The 10,894-nt window shown below is 40.1% G+C and overlaps 1 protein-coding gene across 3 annotated transcripts in view; it reads right to left on the minus strand.

Moving 5' to 3' along the window:
* Positions 1-10,894, minus strand: part of add3a (adducin 3 (gamma) a) — a 92,943-nt gene that overhangs the window by 65,642 nt on the left and 16,407 nt on the right. The window contains exon 2 of one of the 3 annotated variants that reach the window (XM_020586545.1): positions 7,674-7,748. The exons of the other annotated variants lie outside the window; for them this stretch is intronic. The gene's annotated coding sequence lies outside the window, so the exon portion shown is untranslated. The remainder of the gene's footprint in view (positions 1-7,673; positions 7,749-10,894) is intronic. 3 annotated transcript variants of the gene reach the window in all.

A 10,894-nucleotide genomic window follows, 5' to 3' on the forward strand; every position in this document is an offset into this window, starting at 1 on the left:
AAGGGAGGGTAAACCTGATTTAAATTCACACATACTGGCACACACAGTGTCGTGTCTTACCATAGTTATGAGGACATCCATTGACATAATGCATTCCCTAGCCCCTTACCCTATCTTAACGATCATGACTAAGCACCCAACCCTAACCTGAACCCAGAAATCAAGTCTTGACACTCAAAAAGCCGTTTGATTTGGAAGACCAGCTAAAATATCCTCACAACACAATCATACAAAAAACTGTCCACACTACGTAATGAAGATGTTGACTGACACACACACACACACACATTACATTACATTCATGTCCTGAAGACTTACTCTAACCTTAAACAAAGTAACCTCCTTAAAACTCTGTGATTTACTTTGTGGGGGCCCGACAGTGGTCCCCGCAAGGAAAGCAAGTCTACACAATGTTAATGAGCACCAGGGTTTGGGTCCCCACAAGTACAGGAAAACAAAACCACACAAACATACACACACATATTCTTTTTTCTCAACTCTTTTGAGACCAAACTTAATTCAAATCTACGCTCTACTCGCTCTCATTGCCTCTAAATTGGCCAAAGTCCTTGACCAGGCACAAAAAATGTGTTTCTTTCAGCTAAGTCTGACAGGACAGCTTTCCCTTACGCACCCTCCACTAAAGGGTCCCTCCCTCCCCATCATTCCAACAAAAGACAGCCGGCACTTTCCCTGATAGCGGCTTAACAACCTCCTCATGTGTGGAATCTCACTCCACACAAAAGACTGAGAGCAGGACTTGACCAAAACAATGAAAGGAGGGAGGTCTGGTATTTAAAAATGTGTGTAAAAACTTCAAGATGCTACACATCCTATGAGTTTTAAGTGTGCTTTTCTTCAGAATACATAGTAAAATCAAAACATGCCTCATCCTTTTAAGGAATAAAGTGATATTTTAGGGGAAAAAACGCATTCACTCTTGTCAAAAATCAGAGTAAAAGAGCAACACTCAAATAACTGGATGTTAATATCAAGTTGAAGCTAGCACGCAGGATGCTGGTAGGCAGGCTTTTTGTCACCTTTGAACAGAGCTAGGACAGCCATTTCCACATTTCCTGTTTTTATGTTAAAATAACCTATATTACCATATGAAAGGCTCACTCACTAACAGTTATTTTAGACTTGTCAGCAACTGCGCATGGGTGTCGATGCATACCTACGCAGCAAAGGGGTTCATAGGTAAGAATAGTTCGCCAATGGCTGCAGACAGTTCGACATGCACATCTACCAAATCACAACTACGTGTTATGTGAAGGTGCATGTGTCCTGCACACTCTGACCGACTCAGCTCTGACTGAGACATAGGTACACAGATCTCTGAAAACAAATTGTGAATGAGCAAATTGGTATTACTTGGCTAGACTGACCACCTATTCTCAGTCTAAGTGGTTGCTTTCTCACCTGAAAAATATCAGCACTTAATAACTTCACATTTCTGTACTTTGTTGTGTGAGCACTCCCTAGTTAGAAACTAACTTTCATACAAGAATAAATGCAACCATCTCCAAATGACAGATGCACATGTTCCTATATGTGCAGTGATGCAAAAGTCTAAATTTGACAAAATACTGTTTAGGTTGTTTATGCAAAGCTCAACTGAGGCAAGAAACATTTCTGCATTAAGTGTGTGCTCTCACTTGAGAGCAACAAACCTCGTGCTGCACGCGACAAGCTTTAATGGATATTCTTCATTTGTAGGTTTTCAACAGCTTGTGTAAAAGAAATATTTTCCAAGAGGCTTCAGACTTCTCAGAACTGTTTACAGGAATTAGAAATGGCATTGACTGTCATTTAACCCACCACATGTAAACTGTTGATGTGAGTAAATTATGGTCATTCAGAGTAAGAAATATCAAATGAAATTTTAATTGCTGCTTCATTAAAAACACTTCAACTTGGAGGGTGAAATCGTATGAAAGGCTCCTTCACTAACACTGCAGGTTGTCCAAGCAAAGTTCAACTGAAGTGATATCTCCTCCTAAGAAATATTTCTGCATTAAGTGTGTGCTTGGCTTTATTACTCACTAGCACAGGAACAAGGCAATAGTTACAGCAAGCAAAACACAACTAACTATATAGGTAACTGTATAGTTCAAATAAAGCAAAATGAGCTCTACATTCAGTATAAAGTCAGGAATCTATAGTGGTTGCTATATGATCTCTGCATACAAAATTAATGCACTGCAAATCAACAAATCCTGCTCGTCTGTCAGTATCCCTCCATTAACAGATCATGACTAATATTGCTCAGCTCAAATTTGCAGACAACAACTGGACAGTGACATACACATTTATGATCCTGATGGTGTATTTCACTGACACTAGCTGCTGCTGACTTAACCTCTGATGTTTGCATTTTACGACACATTAGCATTTTCAAAAAGGCCTCTATCCACACTAATACAACAGAGCAACAGCAGCCTGCCATCTGGTTAGGCTAACTTATCATGCTGTAGGGCTGCACTATAAGTCATTTTGTGAGTGTGATTTAAAATCCCTGTGCAATCTCAGTCTCACATGACAATGATTCTGCCATGTTTGCATTAGCAGGAACATGCCTTGCATCAAACCAAGCACTCCCTTTCTTCGCTACACTGCATTAACCAACAGCAGGAACGCGTCGCATCACGGGATCAGATGTAAGACTGATTCAAAACCAAATCCAACGTGTCTGACATGGTGAAAGATATTATGTACCCTCCTGCAACTATTTGTCAAACGTCATGCTGCCTGCCCTGTACACCTAGTGCCGTATAGCAGTTGAGGCAGAAATAAATCACTTTGCGGTTATTAGTTGTGGTTATTGATTAACACAGCTTAGCGAAGAAAAGGGAGCGCTTAGTTTGATACAAGGGATCTTACTGCTAATGCAAACATGGCAGAATCACTGTCACGTGAGACTGAAATCACACAGGAATCTAAATCACACTCACAAAATGATTTATCCTGCAGGCCTATCATGATGGGTTGCAGTAATGAAATATGAGTTTAACAACAGCTGCACTGTAGTATTTTAACCCTTCTGTTACATCTGACATTTTCCCTGTCAACACTAAAGCCAGAGATGCGAGGTCAGCGTTCTAAGTATCAACTGGACAATGTATTTGGTTCCTGACAGTTTAGACCATGTTCCCGTGTCAGTTTTAATTTGCATTTGCCCTGTCCTGAGCAGTGGTGCATATCCTTAAGAGCTGGGAATAGTAAATATGCCATAACCTCAGAACTCAACAAGAGCAAAACAACAATATGACAGCTGTCTTTTTATGTGCCAGCACGTATTCCTCTGACAGAGAACAAAATGTGGACAAAAAAAAAAAAAACCCACACACATAATTTCTCTACTCAGAGTCCAGATCTGTGCATGTGGAGTGAATAAACACTCACTGCAACCAGCAATACAACTGCAAAATCCCCAGAGAAACCCAGCATAATGCTAAGATTCACCTGCTCTCTCCTATTGGCCTGTGTCCACCATTGAAAGTATAGTAAAGTACAGTATGTGGGGTAGATTGAAGTTGATGCAGGACATTTGCTATACTTTTTGTAGAGAAATATGAGCTATATGATGTCAAACTGGACAGATAACACAGAAAGGACCTGTGGCAGCCACAGTATTGTATGTGTCTCTGACTTGGTAATAAAACCCCAATATAGCAACAAACATCAGGGGCTGACAGCTCCACAGAAGACAGTGGAACTGTATATATTACTTTATTAAACTACAGCATAAGTCCAAATGGTTTTATTTCATAGCTCCAGATGTTGACAACAATGACACTGAATAAATAACTTATGGGTCATACTTTGTAATAACTAAACCTGACAAAATGGCCCCATGGACTCCACTTTATTAATCATCCAGGTTAATTTTCCATGTTTATTCACAGAATTCAGTCGACTCCTGCCCTGAGGTGACCTCCCCTCCCAGAGTGGGACCTCTGTGGGATGGAGCAAGGGGAACCATCTCTGTAATACGACATGTTGACTGTAAAACCATGTGACAGAGGTAAACTTGGTATTTCATAATGACAGAAGGTCGGGAGGTGCTCATTTTGGTCAAAATTCATACTGTGACAAGGACTTAGGGTTAATGAAATGTAATAATCCAAATTACTGTTGACAAGGGCACGTTGTTTAAAACCGACTTTTCATCAGCTGAACAGTTACTGCCCCTTTGCAAAGACAAACAATACATATGGAATGGGAACATAAAAGTCATCATCATCTACCAACAGGCCATAAAAATATGAAAATTAAACCAGATCTCCTGCTGCGGTCCAGAGAGAGCAGTTAAAACATGAAGTAAATCTCCCATGACTGCCTGGCTGTGAAAGCCCCTCCTCTACAGGAGGCCTGGGCTTTAAGTCTGTTTGACTCCAGCGGAGACAGTGAGAGAAAGAGCCAGACAAACACAGCTCGCTGCCAAGCATCGTTACTCACTCTGCTCCACAGCCGGCCGCCAGATTCAGTCATCAGGATATTAGATAAAAACAACCTCCTTCAGAAAATCTCTCCAGCGGAGAAAACTAAATAAAATTTGGACAAATTATGGGTGAAAATGAAAGGGTTTAGACATTTTCAGTGGTTTTTTTTTTGTGCTTTGGGACACAATGACAGATGAGTGTATGTATGTTTTATTGACGTTGTTGGATGAACCAGCTGGTGCAATAAAGCACAATGCTGTTTTGATGGTGCACTTTCATGACAGCCATAATGATTCCAGGAATAAAGTTCTCCATAATAGATCTGGACCCTCCAAGCACAGTGGGGCCACAATGGAGCAAACCCATTTGAAGAGTTCCAGGTGTGTGATGGTTTTCATTCAGGACAAAAATGTAATTGATTAAATCATTTTTTGGATTTTTCTTAGATTGAAACAGATTTTAAAAAGGGATTTGTCATGTGGTAATTTATGTTATCATTTGTAAATTATTTTTGTTTTGTACTGTTTTGTTTGTATTTCCTTGTTGGCTTTTCTCTTTTGTGTTAGTGCATGTATGCATACATTGTTGGATATTGTGTTTGTGCATTTTCATAAGTATTTCAAATATTTTAAGTATCTAGAGACTAGCTAGGCACTGGTTTATGCTATATACATGTCCCTATACCAATAATCATTAAATACATACAAATAAAATGTAAACTAAGCTAGTTTTATTAGCTTGATGCATGGCACATGCATCACTTTGACCAATGTGCAACAAACTGTGTCATCCTAACAAGTTTCCTGTCCTGCAAACACATGTGTAAAACAGTATAAAACACTTCCTGACAAACCAGGGCACGGAGGAGAGGGACCCAGAATTGAACAGCACTGGAAACTGGTTGGTCTACATGATTATATGGAAGATTACATGTGGCAGTGCTTCAACCATTACAAGTTAAAGTGTTAACAAAATATCAGTGATGTGCTGTAAGCTCGAGTGAGTAGGCGACGCATTGCACCCACAATACAAATGCATTTATATAATTTATACTGCTAAAAATATGACCTAGTTAAACACATAAAAACAAGTACTTTAGCGTGGATTTTTCCTTTAAGACAAACGTGACCACTGTCAGGTCGTGTCAGACTTCAAGCACAGAGTGCTGAGCCGGAACACTCCCACCTCTTTGCCCTTCCTTTACTGCAAGTCCATTTCTTCTTCTAGTGTCATGAGGAGGCACTAATGAATCAGCCTACTGAACAGGGCAGAACTGTGCACTGGCTTTGACACAGCTAAAGTGTGTGCATATGTGTTGTGGTCTAACTTTCCTAACTTCCCAGAACACAAAGCTGTCGTTTGTGGCCTATGAGCACTACAAAAGCTCCACAGGCAATTGGAGCTGAACGTGAATGTGTGAGTGTTTCTGACTGTATGTGTATATATGCTTGTGCCATATGCACTTGACTAAATGTCCATGTGTATATATGCGTATGAGTAAAGAAAGCAAAAGAAAATCTGCATGTGTGCAGTCTTCACATTTCTTCATGTGTGTATGCATGTACATTTGCATGTGTGGTCATGCTGTGGTCACATACACCATGTGCTTTGATTAATATCAATAGACATGGTCACCACAAATCTGTGTCCAGGCCTCCCAGGAGAGCAGTCAGTCAGTGTGAACATGATCTTTTCATCTGTGTCTAACTGCTCTGTCATTTTTTTTTAAGTAAAAAAACAAAAACCTATAAACGGTTGCATTACTTTTACTCACTTAGATGTAAACAGTCGGAATCAGTAAATTTATCACAATGTTCAAATTAACAATAAACTAGAATTATCACTTTGCTAACAGTCAAACTCATGTGAATGGGACAGATACAGGTCACGGTGACCTTTGACCACTAAAATCTAATCAGTTCATCGTTGTATGCAAGTGGACGTTTCTGTCTGGTTTGAAGAAATTCCCTCAAGGCGTTCCTGAGATATGATGTTCACAAGGCTGGGACGAACAGACGGACCAACAACCCAAAAACATAAAGATCTGGCTGCAGCTATCTCTGGATCGGAGGCATAAAAACTTGTAAAATGATCACGCCCTGTTCTGCTGGAGGGTTGGGTTGAACACCATTACATATCCATGTCAAAAGAGGCCAGCCTTTTATGATTCACACCAAGACTCTCCTTGACAGTCCAAGAACTGAACGCCTTTTATTGTTTCCACCCTGTACGAAAGCCTTCCCTTTGGCTGGATGCCTGCAGTCTCTGTACAGCATGTTTCTGTATCACTGCTTGTACCAACGAACAACTGCCCATCTCTGTAGTGAAAGTCTACAATCAAAACCTCCTTTGTCCTGCAGATTTCCCTGTAGTCTCCAAACATAAGCCAGTACAGCTTTTTGTCATTTGTCTCTGAGTGAGGGGCAGACTAAACAGCAATTAATTCAATTACTGTTATTGTGTACTGTGTACGCTACATGAACTGTATTTGCTGTGGAGCTCTGGGTGAGCCTGAACTTTTAAATGCAACATAGAGCCAGTCATTTTTACACATATTATAGTTTAAGATCAAAAGAGCTACAGTTTAGTATGTTGCAAGCCAGTAGCAAGATTTGTTGTGCCACAGCACGTTTTCAGTGAGCCCTATCAGTTTGAACGCTTTGGATCACCACATCCAGAATATTACTTAGATCCAGATCAGACGTTGGTGTGTGGTATCTCTTATGTGGATGTTATTGTGCAATTTTTGTCCAAGCATTGTAGGCATTGTGTATGGAGTTAGAAGCAAAAGCATTAAAACTGGCCCTATCTAACAACAGTTAAGAAACTTTTTTAAAAATTCCTGGATCCAGACGATAATTGGGATCTAAAGGATTGTTCCACGGGCCATACACTACCTCGCCATCAAATATAATCTAAATCCATTTATTACTTTTTGCATTAAGCTGTGAATAAACCAACCAACAAACGCTGGTAAAAACATAAGCTTCCTTGGTGGAGGTAAATATTCAAATGTCACTAATCACTGATGAAATAACCAAATCTACTGCATTTGTGTGTCTATGCAGAGGCAGTTATGTAGCAAATCAGAGTGTGTGGTTTATAATGACAAGGAGATAAGAGCATCTATGATGTCATGCAAATGATTGGAAAGGAACGGCAGCCAGTCAGAGTCAGTAAACACAGAGCCGATTAACCGCACAAACTGCATCAACGTGGGAAACTTGCATATGAGGAAGGCAGCCTGGAGGTTTGAGAAGCTGCTGTTGACTGGGAGGTGGCAGGTTTGAGTCTCCTGATGAGCTGGGTATCAGGGTAATGGGAATAAAGCAGAAGGAACATATTTTAGGAGCTGCCCTCATGCAGGTTTTCAACATTCAGAGGGCAGAAATATACAGCCACAATGGCCACAGTTTTTCTATAATTAAATATGGCATTATTTGTAATAATTATGAGCCTGTCCTCTAGTGTCCCTTCCTTTTTGTACTTCCATCATTTGCTTGCTGCCATCACTGTTCACCAACAACAAAGTCAGAAGATAGAGAGACTTGAAATGAGGGCAGAGGGAGACACTCACTTTAATGATGTGCTGAGCAGAGGACAGCTTGTCTTATTTTAAGCAACTATAATAAGAGATGAAAGTGAGGGGAGAGATGGGAGTGGGAAGAAGGAGGAGCATAAATGGCCATCACAGAAAGAGACAGAATCTGAGACTGGCATGTGCTGGATGAAAAGTGATGAAATTCAAGAGAAGGAGGCAGGGAAAACAGAAAAGAAACAGACAAATACACCAAGGTCTTATAAAAAATTTGAAAAAACATAAAGGTGAGAAAGAAAATGACCATTGGAAAGTTTCAACCTTAGATTCTCTACTCCAAAAAAACTGTAGTCCTTTTTTTTATATCTCTGTCTCTGCCTGGTTCTCAACTTCTCTTTTCAGCCTTCCGTGTTGTGCCGACACCCTCAAAAAAAGGAATGCCCGAACTTGTCTTCTTTTTGTGAATTTGTCACCTGATGATAGGGGCAACTAGAATACTTTATGGGCTGCCAAGTGTTTCGTTTTTTTTTTTCACTTTCAACATCTCTCATGGACAAGAGTCAACATGAGTCACATTAGATTAGCTTACAGGAATGGTTAGCAATTGAACAGAAAGAGAAAGGATTATTTTTGAGCGGTATTACTTAAAGCTGCTATAATCAATATTTTTCTATTAACAGACAAACTGACTGTGTGTAATGTGAAAAGGCTCACTCGCAGTGACAAAGCCACAGAGAATTATGACCCACATCTTGCCCTCAGATTTACACAGCGTTTTATCATCTTTTATGTTTTTGTTTTATGGTCCAATCTCACTGGACCAAGCAAATATTTTCAGTGGAAAAGTGCTAAAAAATTCAGTGAGAACTACCTGCCCAGTATAAAATAACAGATAGACACAGTGAGCGACTAGCCGGTGAACACAGCGGAGCATTTAGCAACTAAACAGCTCAATTTTCCCTCAGGACTTAATGGAGCCCAAAAACACATCTAACAGGACAGTGGATATTGGACACATTTGTCAGGGGAACAACAACCCAGCCTCACAGCAAAATGTATAATAGCAACGTGGGTCCACAAAACAAGATGTACTATTCTCACAATAGCACTCAATTGACAACTGAAACCGAAAAATACATTGAAACAAAGTATGGTTATTTTTAGACACAGAAACTATGCTATATGGCTAAGTTTTGACACACAAACTTGATTATTAAGGTTAGGAAAAGGCCCTAGGGTCAGTTAAAACACTTAAAACAGACAAAACACAAGTCACAGGACACAATCATCAGTTCTCTACATGAAAGTCAGGTGTTTATCTGACCAACTCTACCCACCCCTACCACCGCCTTCTGGTGTTTTAACATTATAAAGTTCAAAACCATACGCCTTCAATGGACACTACCCATTAGCTTCTGTATCCCTATTTGGTGGCAGTAGTGTGGCGTGTCCTTGTTTGACCACTGCCATAAGACACTAAAAAGGAGGCTACAAAGAAGGACAATAGAACAAATGTTGCCAGGTCACAATTTTACAGTCATTACTGCGACAAAGTTTTACGTTGTGGACTAACGTAGCTATTACAGATTTTGCTGTGAGACCAGGCTGGGTACAAACATAACTTAAAAAAAATACTAATGCTGTCTGTCTGTGGTTGCTGGGTATGTAAATAAGGTGCTATTTTCTAACACGTTCACCTTATCAACTTTGTAAGGTGATACTACTGCATGTCAATGTTATGTTTAGAGCTTGTCCCACTGCTACCTAGTGGTAGAAAAATCAATTAGTTATTGCAGCTTTAAAGGATGAGGAAAGGCAGAAGGATTGACTTAATTCTATTATTAGTAGAATATGTCAAAGGCCAAGATGCCTAATTCGGTTCAATAGTGTGTATTACTCTTAAATTCGTGCTATCAGTGCAGGATAAACCTAATCACAAAAACACAGGGAAACCTTTTAAGAGATTACATCAACAGTTATTAATCCACCTCCTATTGTTGTGCAATTTATAAATTGAGCATTAGCCAAAACACTTAGCAGTGGTTTGCCCTCTAAATGGCAAATGTGTCCAAATCACAAAGCTGTCAGCTCCAGTGGGAATCCTATGGTAGAACTACACTGAATAAACGTGTTGGCGAGTAAAATCTGAATGAGCAGTAGAGGTCATCTGAGATTTGTTATAAACATTTACAAACATGCTGTACGATGTCAAAAACACATCATGATGTGCGAGCTTAGCTCAGAGCAGATGTTAGGAGCATAACTCTAAATGGGTGCATGTGCTTAACAAAGCCAATGACAAAAAGAGTAGAAAACCTCATATCACTCAAAAAGCCTCTGTAGTTCCTGCAGATAACTGCGTCTTTAGTGCTCGACATCTGACAGAAAAGGCAGCTTATAAGGTGTAAGGTTTTACAACATTTTCCACGAGTTTGAAAAATCTATTTTATTCCTAGACCATACCGCCCAGCCTTGTTTCAGCCTCTACACGTCCACTGCTGCTAACTCCCTCTTTGTCTTGATGAAATGTACACATGTACTGCAAAGACAAAGCAGCAAAATCCCAAACGTGCTGTGCTTGATACCATTCCCCATACTGATCTAAATATAAAGCACAGTACTATCTATTAGCACCATCTGGGGCAGTAATCAGAAAAAGATACAGTACAATAAGAGTCCTGGACCCAACCGAAGCTCTTAGAAGCTAAACCTGGTGAGAGTTCAAGGGGTCCCACGCAGGGATGAATATGAGGAAGATGGATGCCTCAGCTCAGACTGCAACATTACTCAAAGAGGTATCTGATACAATGAGACATGTCAGCAAGCAGAGAGACACATCGTCATTTTTTTTTCTCCTCCTGACCTCACAGGCCCTGGACTTGACAGATCCCCCAAACTATGACCGAGAGAA

This window comes from Monopterus albus, unplaced genomic scaffold (genome assembly GCF_001952655.1).
Source record: "Monopterus albus unplaced genomic scaffold, M_albus_1.0 scaffold412.1, whole genome shotgun sequence".
Classification (NCBI taxonomy): Eukaryota; Metazoa; Chordata; class Actinopteri; order Synbranchiformes; family Synbranchidae; genus Monopterus; species Monopterus albus.